The sequence below is a fragment of the Rhinopithecus bieti genome, unplaced genomic scaffold (assembly GCF_001698545.2).
Source record: "Rhinopithecus bieti isolate Rb0 unplaced genomic scaffold, ASM169854v2 scaffold_32422, whole genome shotgun sequence".
Lineage (NCBI taxonomy): Eukaryota > Metazoa > Chordata > Mammalia > Primates > Cercopithecidae > Rhinopithecus > Rhinopithecus bieti.
Genome location: NW_016814631.1, coordinates 138,446 through 152,696, shown reverse-complemented (window position 1 = coordinate 152,696; position 14,251 = coordinate 138,446).

Sequence of the window (14,251 nt, the reverse complement as noted above, 5' to 3'; positions counted from 1 at the left end):
TCATGTATCATTAAATAATTGATGTGTTCAAGAAAGCGGCATAAGTACACAACCAAAACTATGTATTACTTAAGTGTTCAGCTGTGCTACTTGTTACAATGTGTTTTATTTGCATATATGGCATAAAATTAGGAAGACTTCTTGTTCATCCACTTTCATTAGGTATAGGCTTTTAGAAATAAATTTATTTTATCAAGATATTTAATTTGCCCAACATTGAAATACTATACTTTCAGTGAGCTCAGCTGAACATACTTTAAACTTATTGCTAAGGATACCAAACACAAAAATATATTTGTATCAGCTTAGGTTTAATAATGAAAAGAAAATTTACTCTAGGCATTTGAAGTAAAAATTGGCTGTTAAAAGTTATTGCTATGTCTATGAAAGAAAAGGGAAAGTTCCCACCAGAGTTTAGGAAATCAGATAATTTCAGGAATCAACAGTACTTTCTAATAGTTATTTCATCTGCCTACAATATTGAAGAGGATGATACACAGAAGGATGCCTGGAAGGCACTGCAAAACTTCACACAAGTAAAATCTACATACATATTACTTTGTCAAAAAAACAATTCCTTCTGTTTCCAGATTCCTCTCATTGGTGGAACCTGTAATTCCACAATGTTACATGTATTTATTCAGGAAATTCCCCATTGTATGGGGTTCAGAATTTAGGCTTTCTTGTTTAAAAGTTGTTCATATCAGAGTTCCAGAGGTGGTCTCCCTCTGGGATAGTGGCTTGTGATAACAGTGTTCTCAATAGTCTGATTTATTAATCAGAATGACAGACTCTTAAAATTCAATAAGAACTGTAACTGCTCAAGGGAATAGATAACAGTGCTAGTCTGAGCTTCACCTTTACTCTCCATGTGCAAGCTACTCAGGAAGCCAAATTATCAGAAGGTTGATGTTTGAGCATGAAATCAACAAGGGGGATTAATTATAGGATTTGAATGTTTAATGACAGAAGGCTGTGATAGCCAGATATATCTATGGAAACAGTAAGGATGTAGACATATGCTTTCCAAAAAGACCTAATCATCAAATTGGCTCATTTGAATAGTGCCTTTAAGAAGCTCCACCAACCTTAGGTGTCATGGAGAACTTAAAAGCGTCATCAAACCTCTTTCTGATTGACACAATCTTTTTGTAGGTTAATCCATTAAGTAAGGTTAATGTCAGATTTTCCTGGTCCTAAAGTGTTTCTGTGAAAATGTCTTTGAGTCAATCATTTTATTTAATTCTTACTTCCTTTTTTTATTAATTAAAAGGGGAAATCTTTGGTATCATCCTCGTCTATAACAAATACTAAAAGTAAGTTTTTTTTTTTTTATCTTGTATCCCATATTCACTTTCATCATGACTTTCATTGCGCATTTTTACTTTTAGTTATTTATAGGCTTCTCTTTACTTGACTGACTATTTTGAAGAGGGAACCATGTCCTATACATTTCATTAGCACATAAAGATGTTAATAAAGTTGGCTGAGTGAAAGAGTGAGTGGCTTAGGTAATAATATCTAAAATAAACAGTGGCTGCCTGCCAATGTGTTTATACCTTTGCCTTGGAAATTGTTTATATAGAGATTGGATGAACACTTGTTAGAGATGCTACAAAGTGCAATGCCTATGTTTATGTTTCAGTTTTGTAAATATTCTAAAATTTCTCAATTATGTTAATATCTAATAGTGTGTTTATGTGGGGACAGTGGCTGACAAGAAATGGTAAGACAGGAAATAGCTAATAGGAGAGAAGGAGGTGTCTAACACTCCCAAACATTAAGTAACTCCTTCTTGAATCATTTCTTGGGTTTCAAAAATAATAAGGCTAAGAATACCCTTAAGAATTCTGCTCTCATATTACAGCTGGCTTGTAAAAGTCCTCTTTGGGAACTTTTCAACTCTTCCTCCTTACTCCCTTCAGAAATGAGATATCTAGTTAGTATCTTTATTTAATTTTTATCTGATGTAACTTTGAGAAGGGACATAACACAAGTTTAATTTGGGGATATACTCTACAATTCAAGGCTTGACTTCCACACTCATAATCCAACAGATATAAATTTTAAAGTGACGACTGAAGCACAAGCCCATACATTTGAAAAAAGAAAGATTTCAAATCAATAATGTAAGCATCTATCTTAAGAAACTAGAAAAAGGTGAGCAATTTAAACAAAAAGGAAGCAAAACAATGAAATAATAAAGAGCAGATTCAATTAAATTGGAAACAAAACAATAGTGAAAAGTCAACATAATCAATGAGTATTTTTGGTAGAGATCAATTATATTAAACTCTAACTAGGTCAAGATAAAAGAAAAGTTACAAATAATCAATGTAAGGAATGAAGATGAGGCATCACTAGAGATACTACAGATATAAATGGCCTAATGAAGGAATTAATGGTGTTAGACTAATATGTTTGATAGTTTATGTGAAAGAAATACATTCTTTAAAAGGCTACAACTATCAAAGCTCATTCAATGAGATTCAGATAGCCAGAATAGACCTGTATCTATTAAAGAAATTGAATTCATAATTTAAAACATTCCCATAAATTAAGTTCTACATATAGATACTTTCATTGGTGAATCCAAACAACTATTTAAAGAAGGAAATCTTCTAATTTTACACAAGTATTCTAGTAAACAGAAAAAGAGGAAACACTGTCCAACTAATTTTAAGAGTTCATCATTATTCTGATACTAAAACTAGGCAAATATATGAGAAAAAAATTAAGGAATATTCTTCATGAACATAGACACAAAAGCCATTTCTAAAATCTTAGAAATAAAATGTAGCAACATGTAAAACACATTATGACCAAGTATGGTTTATCTCAGGAATTGAAGTTTGGTTCAACATTTGGAAATCAATTAATATAATTTACCATGTAAACTGACATGAAAAAAAAATTTGAATAGATGGAGAAAAATATCCACCATGATTAAAAACACTCAATAAATGAGGAAAAGAACAAAGCTTCCTCAACCTGATATATAGCATCTATAAAAAACAGCTAACACTAATATCATAGTTAATAGAGGAAGAATGAATGCTTTCTCTGTTAGATCAGGAACAAAGCAAGGATGTCTATTCCTGAGACTTCCATTTAACAACATATTAGCAGTATCATCAAGCAGAAAAAATAAAATAAATATTGGAAACAAAAAAGCTTGATCTTTCATTTCAAACAATATAATTGTCTATGGATAAAATTCCAACTATTTTACAAAAAGAGATTAAGACTGATATGTAAGTTTAACAGGTCACAGGATATATGGCCTATACATAAAGGTCCACTGAATTTCCATAATAGAAATGAAGAATTGGAAATTTGACAAAATAGTAGTATAGTTTGGACAGTTGTCCACTCCAAATCTTTTGTTGGAATACAATCCCTAATGTTTGAGGTGGGACCTAGTTGGAGGTATGAGGACCACGAGGGCAAATCCCTCATAAATGGCTTGATGCCCTTTCCACAGTATTAAATGAGTTCTTACTCTCATAGTCTATGTGAGACCTGGTTGTTAAGAATAATCTGGCATCTCCTCCTCCTCTCTCTCTTTGTCCCTCTCTCACCTGGAGATACATGGATTCCCTTCTATTGCTGCTATAATTGAAAGTTCCCCAAGGCCCTCACCAGAAGCAGATGCTGGTACTATGCTTTGTGTATAGTCTGCAGGGTGTGATTCAAATAATCCTTATTTCTTATAAATTACCCAAAATGCAAAATGGACTAACACAAATACTATTTACAATAATATCAAAAAATATAAACTAGAAATAAATCTTTAAAAATATGTGTTAGATTTGAATGCTGAAAAGTACAGAAAATGCTGATATAATTTAAAGATGACTTAAACAGAAAAAATGTTTATATTGATCCAGTATTTTAAGATATCAATTATCCTCAAATTGACCTCCAGATCCAATGTTATGCCAATAAAAATCCCAGAAGACACATTATAGAAACTGACAAGCTTATTTAAAAAATTAAATCAAATATGAAATGACCAAGAATAACCAAAATCTTTTTTTAAAAGATGACAAAGTTGGGGAGCTCATAGGAACTGATTATAAGACATACTACAAGGCCATAATAATCAAGACAGCATTTTATTGGCAAATGAATAGACACATTAATCAGTGAAACAGAATAAGAAATTCAGAAATATTCACTCATGTGATTAATTGATTTCTGACAGGCATTTTTCTGGCAAGGCAATTCAGTGAAAGAAAAAAAAAATGATAATCTCTTTTACAAATGGTGATAGGTTAACTGGATAACCACATGTAAAAAATGAACCTCAACCTGTGTTTTCTCCCATGTACAGAATTTTATTAGAAATGAATCACAGATCCAAATATAAAACTTAAAACTATGAAACTTCTGGAACATCTCATAGAACCAAATTTGACTTCATTAAAATTATATTTTTTTGTTTAAAGACAAATTTAAGTAAATCAAATTTTAAATCTTAGATTGAAAGAAAACATTTGCAGATTGAATGCCTGATAAAGGACTTCTACTTAAAATATATAAACAATTCTTACTCCTCTATACTTTGAAAATAAATACCAATTTAAAAGAACAGCAAGATATTTAAACAGATATTTTACCAAAGAAAATATACAGATGGTAAATAAACATATGAAAAGATGTGCAATTTCATTGGTCATTAGGAAATGTGTATTCAACCATGAGACACCACTACACATCTATCAAAATTGCAAAAACAGCTGGGCACAGTGGCTCATGCCTGTAATCCCAGCATTCTGAGAGGCCGAGTCGAGCAGATCACCTGAGGTCAGGAGTTCGAGACCAGCCTGGCCAACATGGTGAAACCCGGTCTCTACTAAAAATACAAAAAAATAGTTGGGTATGGTGGCGCCTGCCTGTAGTTCCAGCTATGCAAGAGGCTGAGGCAGGGGAATCACTTGAACCAGGGAGGCAGAGATAGCAGTGAACCAAGATCGCCAAATTGTGCTCTAGCTTGGGCAACAGGAGTGAAACTCCATCTGAAGGCAAAAACAATGAAATAAAATAAAATCCTGACGATATCACATGTTGGTGACATTGGAATAGAACAACTGAAATTTTCATACATTACAAATGGAAAATGGTATAGCTACTTTGAAAACCTTTTGGCAGTTTTCTGTAAAGTTAAGGATATGCTTACCACACAATTCAGTGATCCCACTCATAAGTATTTATCTGACAGAAAGGAAAATATTTGTCTACAATAAGACCTATATTTGTTGATAGCCACTTTATTTGTAATCACCCAAAACTGGAAACAACCCAAACACCCGTGAACTGGCGAATAAATGAGCATATTACGTTGCATCCATACAGTGAAACATTACTCAGTAATGAAAGTAAACGAACTACTGATATGCAAATCAACATAGATGAATCTCAAAGAGTTATACCATGTGAAATAAATCAGTTACAAAAGACTACATACTGTATAATTCTATAAATGTGAAAGTCTGGGAATGCGAAACTATAGAGACAGACCGGGCACGGTGGCTCACGCCTGTAATCCCAGCACTTTGGGAGGCCGAGGCAGGAGGATCACCTGAGGTCAGGAGTTCGAGACCATCCTGGCCCACATGGTGAAACCCAGTCTCCACTAAAAATACAAAAATTAGCCGGGCATGGTGGCAGATGCCTGTAATCCCAGCTACTCAGGAGGCTGAGGCAAGAGAATTGCTTGAACCCAGGAGGCAGAGGTAGCAGTGAGCCCAGATCGCGTTGCTGAACTCCAGTCTGGGGGACAAGAGTGAGACTTCGTCTCAAAAAACAAACAAACAAACAAACAAAAAGCTACAGAGGCAGAAATAAGATCAGGGATTTGTAGGACCTGAGTTTTGAATTTCAAGTTGTGTTTCTCCCTCCAAGTTAATAGGCCAGTGTGAACTGAAAGGGAGACGAAATAAATCAGAACTTTTTCTGTTTTTGTTCTCTTTCACATCCACATTTACATTATGTAATAAATTTCAGTTTAGCCGTGGAATTATTTGCTGCTTGGGAGAAAATGAGAGCATTCAGAGGCCCTGAAGTTCTGTGAGTCCTAAGAAATGTGTATAGCTCAAATTTCACAGCTTCAGAGTGGGAACTCAAGCACTTTCTCTCTACTAGCTTTCACTCATATTCTTCTCTAAAAATGCTGAACAAAAACAAAAGTAAATGCTTCTATCAATGAAGACTGTAATTGCCATGAATGATTGTTCTGAAAAATGTGACAATCACTTCTATGATTTTGCTGGAGGCCTTAAGAATATTACTGGATTTTTCTATATCCCAGTTAATATTAGCAGCAATCTAATATAGCCATTCCCCACGTGTCGATTACGCACAATCTGGGCTGGTATTGTTTATTGTAATTCTCATTACACAAACTAGCAACTTTTGTTGACTCTGCATTTCTTCTGTTACCTTCCTTTCCTTTGTTTTCCTTCCCCTCCTTTCTTTTCTCTTATGAACTGGATGTTTGTTTTCCCCACACCTCCAAAATCCTATATTGAAATCCTAATTCCTACTGTGGTGGTATTAGGAAGTGGAGCTTTGGGAGGTAATTAGGTCATAAGAGTGAAGCCCTCATGATGGGATTAATGCTGTTATAAAAGGAAAAGACATGAGCACTGAGTTCCAATTTGTCAGATGATATCTAACAACAAGGAATCATAAAGTTCTTTCTGTATACATGTGAATCAAGGGTTCCAGGCAAAAACAATATAGTAGAACCCATGATTTTGTACTCCAGTATGACTCCACTGCCATTTCTCTAATACTAAGTTAATTTAAGAAATCTAGCAACTTTTCCAAGACTCTTGCTTCTCTTCATTTTCCAAGAGTTATTTTCGTGATTGGTTGCACTGCAATAAGACATTGTACCACAAATCTCTTAAATAACCCTCCTGAACATCCTTATTTCAACATTCTTCACAGTGTATATCAGATAATCTTCAAAGGAGAATATTAAACTTGGGGTTCAAGATATGAAATAGAAAGCCTGTAGTAGTAACAGTTTATACTTAGTAAGTTATGGATTAATTTTTCTCCTGTAGAGTCATAGATTTTATGGGTCCTTGGGCATATAGCTCAACTGTTCATTATATAGAAGAAGAAATTAGAAGTAGAAAAGTGTCTTGCCCAATACTTTACAACTATTAAATATTTTAAAATACATTTCCAGATAGCAAAGGTAATTAGCAGTACTAAGAATGGTATCATCAGTTGATCGCTATTTTCCAGAGTCCCATACTTAACTAGCATGAAAATGTAAAAGGCAAGATGATGTTAAGGTCAAAAATGATCCCTAAATCTCAGTGGCTTAAAACAATAAACATTTATTTCTTATTGTAGCTACACATCCAACAGGGTCAGCAAAGAACTCTGCGCATCATAGTCAGTCAGAAGCACAGGCTGATAGAAAGCCACCACCTCAAATATTGCAAGTTGACGTGGGAGAAGGAGAGTCATTGTACTCCTAGAACTTCTACCCAGAAGTAACACACAGTGCATCTGTTCCCCTTTAGTAAGGGACCAGCCATATGGACATAACTAAGTTTGGGGTATGTGTAGAGAGGTCCAATTTCATCTGGAAGAGAAGTCTTGAGATGTTTGGTAAAGTAGTCCAGAGTGCCATTTGGTCACCAAGTATGTGGCTCATTGTCCCTTACACATGTTAAATTGCTTAACCTTTTCCTAAAGGAGAAATGCTATCATAAATTTTCATGTGTATATTCTCCAGACAGCTGGACCTGATACAAGGGTTGGGCCCTTATATAGCACAATTCTCATCATTCAGAGTTGATGAAAATGAGAGTCACATGGTAGTTACTAGGGCTTAGTAACTTTGAAATATTTTTTTCTCATAAATAACTGAGGTTGCAAGGGTAGTATTAAATCTTGTACAATTATATAATTAAAAATTAATACTGTGGTTTATTTGCCTGTAAAATACTCTTAGATTTTTTGGAAGGCTTCTTGTGTATTTAATTCCCATGTGTGAACAGCCACAGTTACAACTCTTTTCTAGACATACTTTTTAGATATGCAGATCTTTCTTCTCTGCCTTTCTTCTTGTGTGTCTGTCTCCATCACTCTCTCTGTCTCCCTCTCTCTCTCCCTCTAACTACAGAAACTTGGGACTACCAGGCTTGATGGGAAAATCTTACACTTAGTTTCTTTTACCTGAATCTTTGTGTCCTACTGAAAAGTGACTTTAATCTAGTGTTCTCAAAGTATGGTTCTAAGTCTAGCAGCATCAATATCTTCATTGTTAGAAATGCAAATTATCAGACCCCATCCTGGACTACTGAATTAGAAACCCTGGTGAGGTCCAGCAATCTGTGTTTTAAAAAGTCTTCCAGGTAGTCCTGATTGAGCTAAAGTGTGGGAGCCATACATTGTTTCAGTCCAAATGCCAGTGTGATGAGGGAGGAAGAAGAAAGTAATAGAATATTGGTTAGAGAAGTAACAGAAATAGGGAAATGAGGTGGAGAGTTAGAGATCAGATCCTGTAGGGATTATTTTTAGGTTATTGTAAGAGGTGGAAACCAATAGACCTTGTTTGATAAGACCCTCTGTGTCATATACATGAATACTTTCATATTCACATGGGCATATTCACTACTCACTAGAGTCTCTGAAAATTTGAACTTCCTAGTTTTCAATGGTTGGCTTTATGTGTTTTTTAATTTTGTTGCTTTGCCTTGACCTTCTAAACAGCTATTATTGGCATATGCTAAATGTTGGTGTCCAAACCCCTTAGGCGTAGTAGCATCATTCATTTACATATTGTCAATGGCTACTTTCAGCAACAGAGTTCAGTAGTTATGACAAAGACTCCTGAACTAAGCCAAAATGAAGATTTCAGTTCTTGTCCTCCAGGCGAAGGCACTAGCAGTACAAATGGATATAAAAGCAAGAAGTGGGTTGAGTTAGTACTGAATGTCTGAAATGAGATAGGGCTGGCATCATTACATGGATAAGTGTCATGAAACACAATTCTACATAATAATATGCCTAGGGAGATGGTGATGTTCCAAAGAGATAATAAGACGCTAGAGTGGTTCAGGAAATTTCTTAGATGGACTGTACAATACTGTAAGAGTGTTGCTGAAGGAGGAAGGTTAGGAAAAACAGGGACTTGGGGGAGAGCCTGAGGTCCTACAATTCAGAAAGTATTTGGGAGCCTTCTGAAGGTATATTTGCATGCTTAAACACAGAGAAAGGACTAATAAAGAAAGGCTACAAAGAGGCTGGAGGAGATGGTGGAAAACGCATGGTCTACATACTGGAATCATGGTGCTGAAACTTAATAACTGTGAAACCCTGGTAATTCCTTTAACCTCTATGGATATCAATGTATTCATTTGTAAAATGGACACAATCACATATACTTCATAGGAGTATGATGAGAAAAAATGATATATAAATGATCAATGGCTTTGTTCCTGCCATCATTCCCCTTTATCCTTCACCACTCTTCTCTCCTGCACCTATACTTTCTGAAGCATAGACACCAAAGAGATGCAGGATACTTTGCAAAATGAAGATGCAGAGGGGAGAGCAAGAAACAGAGGTGCAGACTGATTCAGGGCCATGTTGGAGGGGAGCAGTGGCTGCAGAGCCCAGCTCTGGGCATTTCCTCACTTCTCTGAGGCTCTGCAGCTCTTCCTAATTGACATCCTGCAGACCCTGTTTTGTCTTATTGCTAATTACTATCTATTTGTTCCCCATTACTAGCATCATGTTTTATTCCTTGATATTGTTTGCAAGTTTCTTTACAGCAGTTGACTAGCTCTGTTTTAGATTATTTCACCGCAATGGTGATCAACAATCACCATCCCCAAACTAAATCTTGTTATTGTAAGGTTTGCTGAGGATAAAATGTACATTCAATTCTTTCTTGGTTTTGTTTCTCCTGCAAGATAGTATTTGGGCCTGGGAGAGTATTTCAAATAAACACTCTTGCTCTTCCTTCTGAATTTGGAGAAAATTCAAATAGACAACTTTGTCATTAAAATATAAAGAAACCAAAGAAGGTACCTGGATCCTTGCTTTGTCTTTTGGCAGTTGCTGTTGCATCTGCTAAGTGTGGTGGGTCTGGCATAGTTGCAAAACTCCACTAGGATTTTGATGAGAATGGAGACCAGTGGGTTATTTTTAGTGTCTAAAATTAATTTAGTAATTAAGTTATTACTGTTTTAAAAAACAATATTTAGAGTTATACTAGGAACAAGAAAGGAAAATACATCCTCATTGTGTATTTACACAAAGTCAGAAATATGTATACAGGAGCAGCTTAATTTTCAGTATGTTTATGGAAAATTCAGCATCAGTCTTATTTTTCAGCTGTTTACTATGGACAAACTTCAAAAATATGTTCTTTTCCCATGAAACTCACTGGGAGTTTTTTTTATTGAGGCCCATGAAACAAAAGAATTGTACTGAGCAACATAGGGAATCAGTCTTTCTCTTTAACGTATTTTACTTTGTTCATTACTGGATTATAAGGATGGCTAATTCGCCCATTGAGTCAACTTTATTTTTAAGTTCCTACTGTGAGTAAGACAAGGTAGACAGAGATCTCATTTTCGATACTCTTGGCATTTGGCATAGTACAAAGATTTTAGCCTGAGTATGGCTAATATAATAGCATTAACAAGAAGCCTATTTTTCTATTTTTTCTGGTTGAAAGATTTCTCTGAGGAAATAATATTTAAGAAAAACATGAAGGACACGCAATTGGTGATTAGGACATTTGCTGGGAAGTAACTTTCTAAGCCTGGAGAAGGGTAACATGTTCACGGGTCCATTGAAGTCTTATATCTGGTGGGGGAAGGGAGGGCAGGAGCAAGGGAAGAGGCCAAAAAGTCAAGGAAAAGCCTTTGAGACTATGTAAATAATTTGGATATTTGTCATTTTGCCATTACTTTTCATCTCTGGAGTATTTCGCCATTTTCAAAGTATGTTCACAAATAAAATGTCACTTAATTCACCTGAATCTTGTGAGTTTGTGTGAATGCTCAGAGGAGAGACTAGAGGGCTGTCCATATTTGCAACATCCATCTCTAGTTACTTAGAAAATGTCTTTTTTTGTCAAATTACTTTTAATATTGAGAGCACATTGTTAGAGAAATATATAGAACCTGATTGAAGTCCTAATTTAGTACTCTGTTCTCTATAATAATAGCTAACATTTATGTCTAAGTACTTTATGTGTATTAATGCATTGAACCCTATTATCCTTACAAGGAAAGTACTATTATTATTCAACATTTTGCTGAACAGAAAAGGAAGAGATATGCCCAAGAGTACACAACTGGTACATAATAGAGGTGGAATTTGAATACAGATTCTAGCTACAGAGCCCCCATACAGCCTTGCCCACATTTTTGCCCTTGTCTACACTCTGATGCTTTGCTCTTTGGTAGAAACCTTATCTTTATGTCTTCATATGAGCAAAACATTATTCTAGGCACTCTTACAAGGTCTCAGGTTTTTTTTTTTTTTTGTATATAGCTTTCAATTAACCCGAAGGAGAAATTAACATATAATGAATAAATGTATACATACATTCGTATTAGTGTCAAGATAAATTATAATTGATTTACTTGTTACTTAAAGAGGGAATATATTTTTGTAAATTCCATAGGTTATTGGACTTATAAATTAGAGTTCGGTATTTAGAAATTAAAAAATTGAATATTTTTATTCTGAATTTTCTTTTATTATGGAAAGATAATATTCTCTTTTCTGTCCAGGGGTTTCTGTGTGTCAAAGGTAAATCAAATATTTCATGGATTTTCTATTTTGAGGCACATCAGAACACCCTTCTAAATGTCTATACGTCTCTCTTCACATTCCAGTAACTCTTTCTAAACCTGTTAATTTATGTATGTATATAGATCAGCAGAGAAGATGGATTTTGTTAAAAATTTACCAGATTAGAAAGAGGATGTAATTGAAATTCAGTGTTATTATCAGTTTCTGGATCTATATAGCATAGGTTTATGTCTAGATAGTCAATCATTAGGTCAGTAGATATTTATTAAACAGCTACTACACTAAAATTACTGTAAAGGCATTGTAGAACTAATGATCAAAAAAGTATAGCCTATTGCTTCACAGAGATTCAATTCAGTAGAAGAGTCAGACATTAAATAAGAAATCCTAAGAGTAATAACTATTTAGAAGTACATGAGAGCATAAAATACATTGAATATTTTCAACTTCAAAGTCTCTTTGGCCTCTGAAATTTTATCATTCTAACCTTAGTTTTACATAAGTTAGGAGTTACATGTTCTCACCTTGGATTTGTTACTATTTGTGTGATCTGAGAAAGGCCAGAGAATCACAATATTCAAGACATAAGGATTGTAGTACTTTTCTGTATTTGATTTTCCCCATTTAAAACATGCAGAGAGTGTGGGAGATGGCCTAGTTTAATGGTTCTCAAACATGAGTGTACATTAGAGTCACTTGGAAGATTGTAAAAACATAGGTTGATGGATCTCTGTACCTTCTGCACAGAGTTTCTTATTGAGTAGCTCTAGGCCTGCTGAGAATTTGCTTTTCTAAAATGATTCCAGGTGAGTCTGATGATTCTGGCTTTGAGACCACACTTGGTGAACCTCTGGCCTAGATGACCTTGAGGAACTGTGAAGTACTATGTACTGCAAGAAATAGGACTATCTGAAGAAGCTTCCAGAAGTTAGTATTTTCGTAACTATCTTCTTCTATGTAGTGACTTTATTGTGGATTTTTTAAAAGTTCTGGTTGTCTTATAATTCCAACCTTATTTTAAGCTAGCAGGAATGATTTTTGAAGCCATGGAACTCAATGCCAACAATATGTGTTCCTCAAATCCTTGAACCAATAGGGTCTTGAAAAAGTATCTTGGTAGTAATCCAGCTGGAGTAGGGTCAATGTAGATAAATTCATGAGTATTTTTAGTCATAATTGTTCATTATATATATTGAATTTATATACCCAATTAAAATGAGCAAATATCCAGTGTCTGTCAGTCCCAAGGAAAGGAAAGCAGATGAATTAAGAAAAAACATTTCCAAATTGATACAAAAAATCATTTTCAAATCTTCGAGTCAAAGTATTTCTTCTGTCTCAACGTAATTTTTTTAGTCTTCCTTAAGATATATATAATATATTATTAAAAATTATGAAGTATGAAGTTCTTATAATGCAAAACATACAGTGTAACTAAGATAGTAAAAAGGCAGTTGTACATTTACATAGACTTAGGGTCAGATATCTCTGGCAGGTTCTAAGTATAAGAAATTAGTAATACGTGTTTATCAGAGGCATACTACAGAAAAACAGATAATACGGTAAATCACTCTTTGAGACGTAATTTTCTATTCTAAAAAGAAGAAATATAGAATTGATGACTTCTAATGTCCTTTCTGGCTTTAAATTTCTGCTGCACTTTGTGGTAGACAAAATAGTGTTAATTAGTTATTTATTATGTTCTGCCATATTTGATGATAAGGCTACTGGGCCAACAACCTTTGAATAAAATGTGTCTGGCGTGGATACAGGTAACATGTACAAATTATTATAAATTTCCTTTTCCTGCTGAGATAAATGCATTATCTCTGCTCTTGTTTTCCTCTCCTTGAACTGTCTTCTTCCTGTTTCTAGTTAGCTGTTAGATCACCTAAAAATTATGTAGAAGATATTAAAATCCAAAGCAGATTTTGGCTTGAGTATTTTGTTAGCAGGACTATGATGAAATCACAGTTGTAAAAAGAAATTCACACAAAACAAAACAAAACAAAACAAAAGTTTCTTTTTTTAAAAAAAAAAATAATTTCAAAAGAATAGTATGGACCTTCTGATCTTCCTTTCCATTTTGGGATATAGAATTACCTGTAACAGATGCATATTTATGCTGTTACATAGGATGGCAAATGTAAGTTAGAGTAAATGTAGGACTTTGGCATAGAAAAGGGGGAAGATCATAGAATGTCAGAGTTGGAAGGATATTAAAAATTACCACAGTCAAAGCCCTTATTATGAAAATGAAGCAGTTGAGGTTCATAAAATATTATTATCATTCTAGAATCATAAATAGATGTTTTATTGGGTTAACTTGTGAGTTAATTCACCTGTGAATCTAGATAGGGAGCATAACTGTAATGCTCTAAAATACACTATGCAAAAGAAAGATGGGGTACCTAAACTAAAGGACAACAGCCTTTCTTTTTTTTTT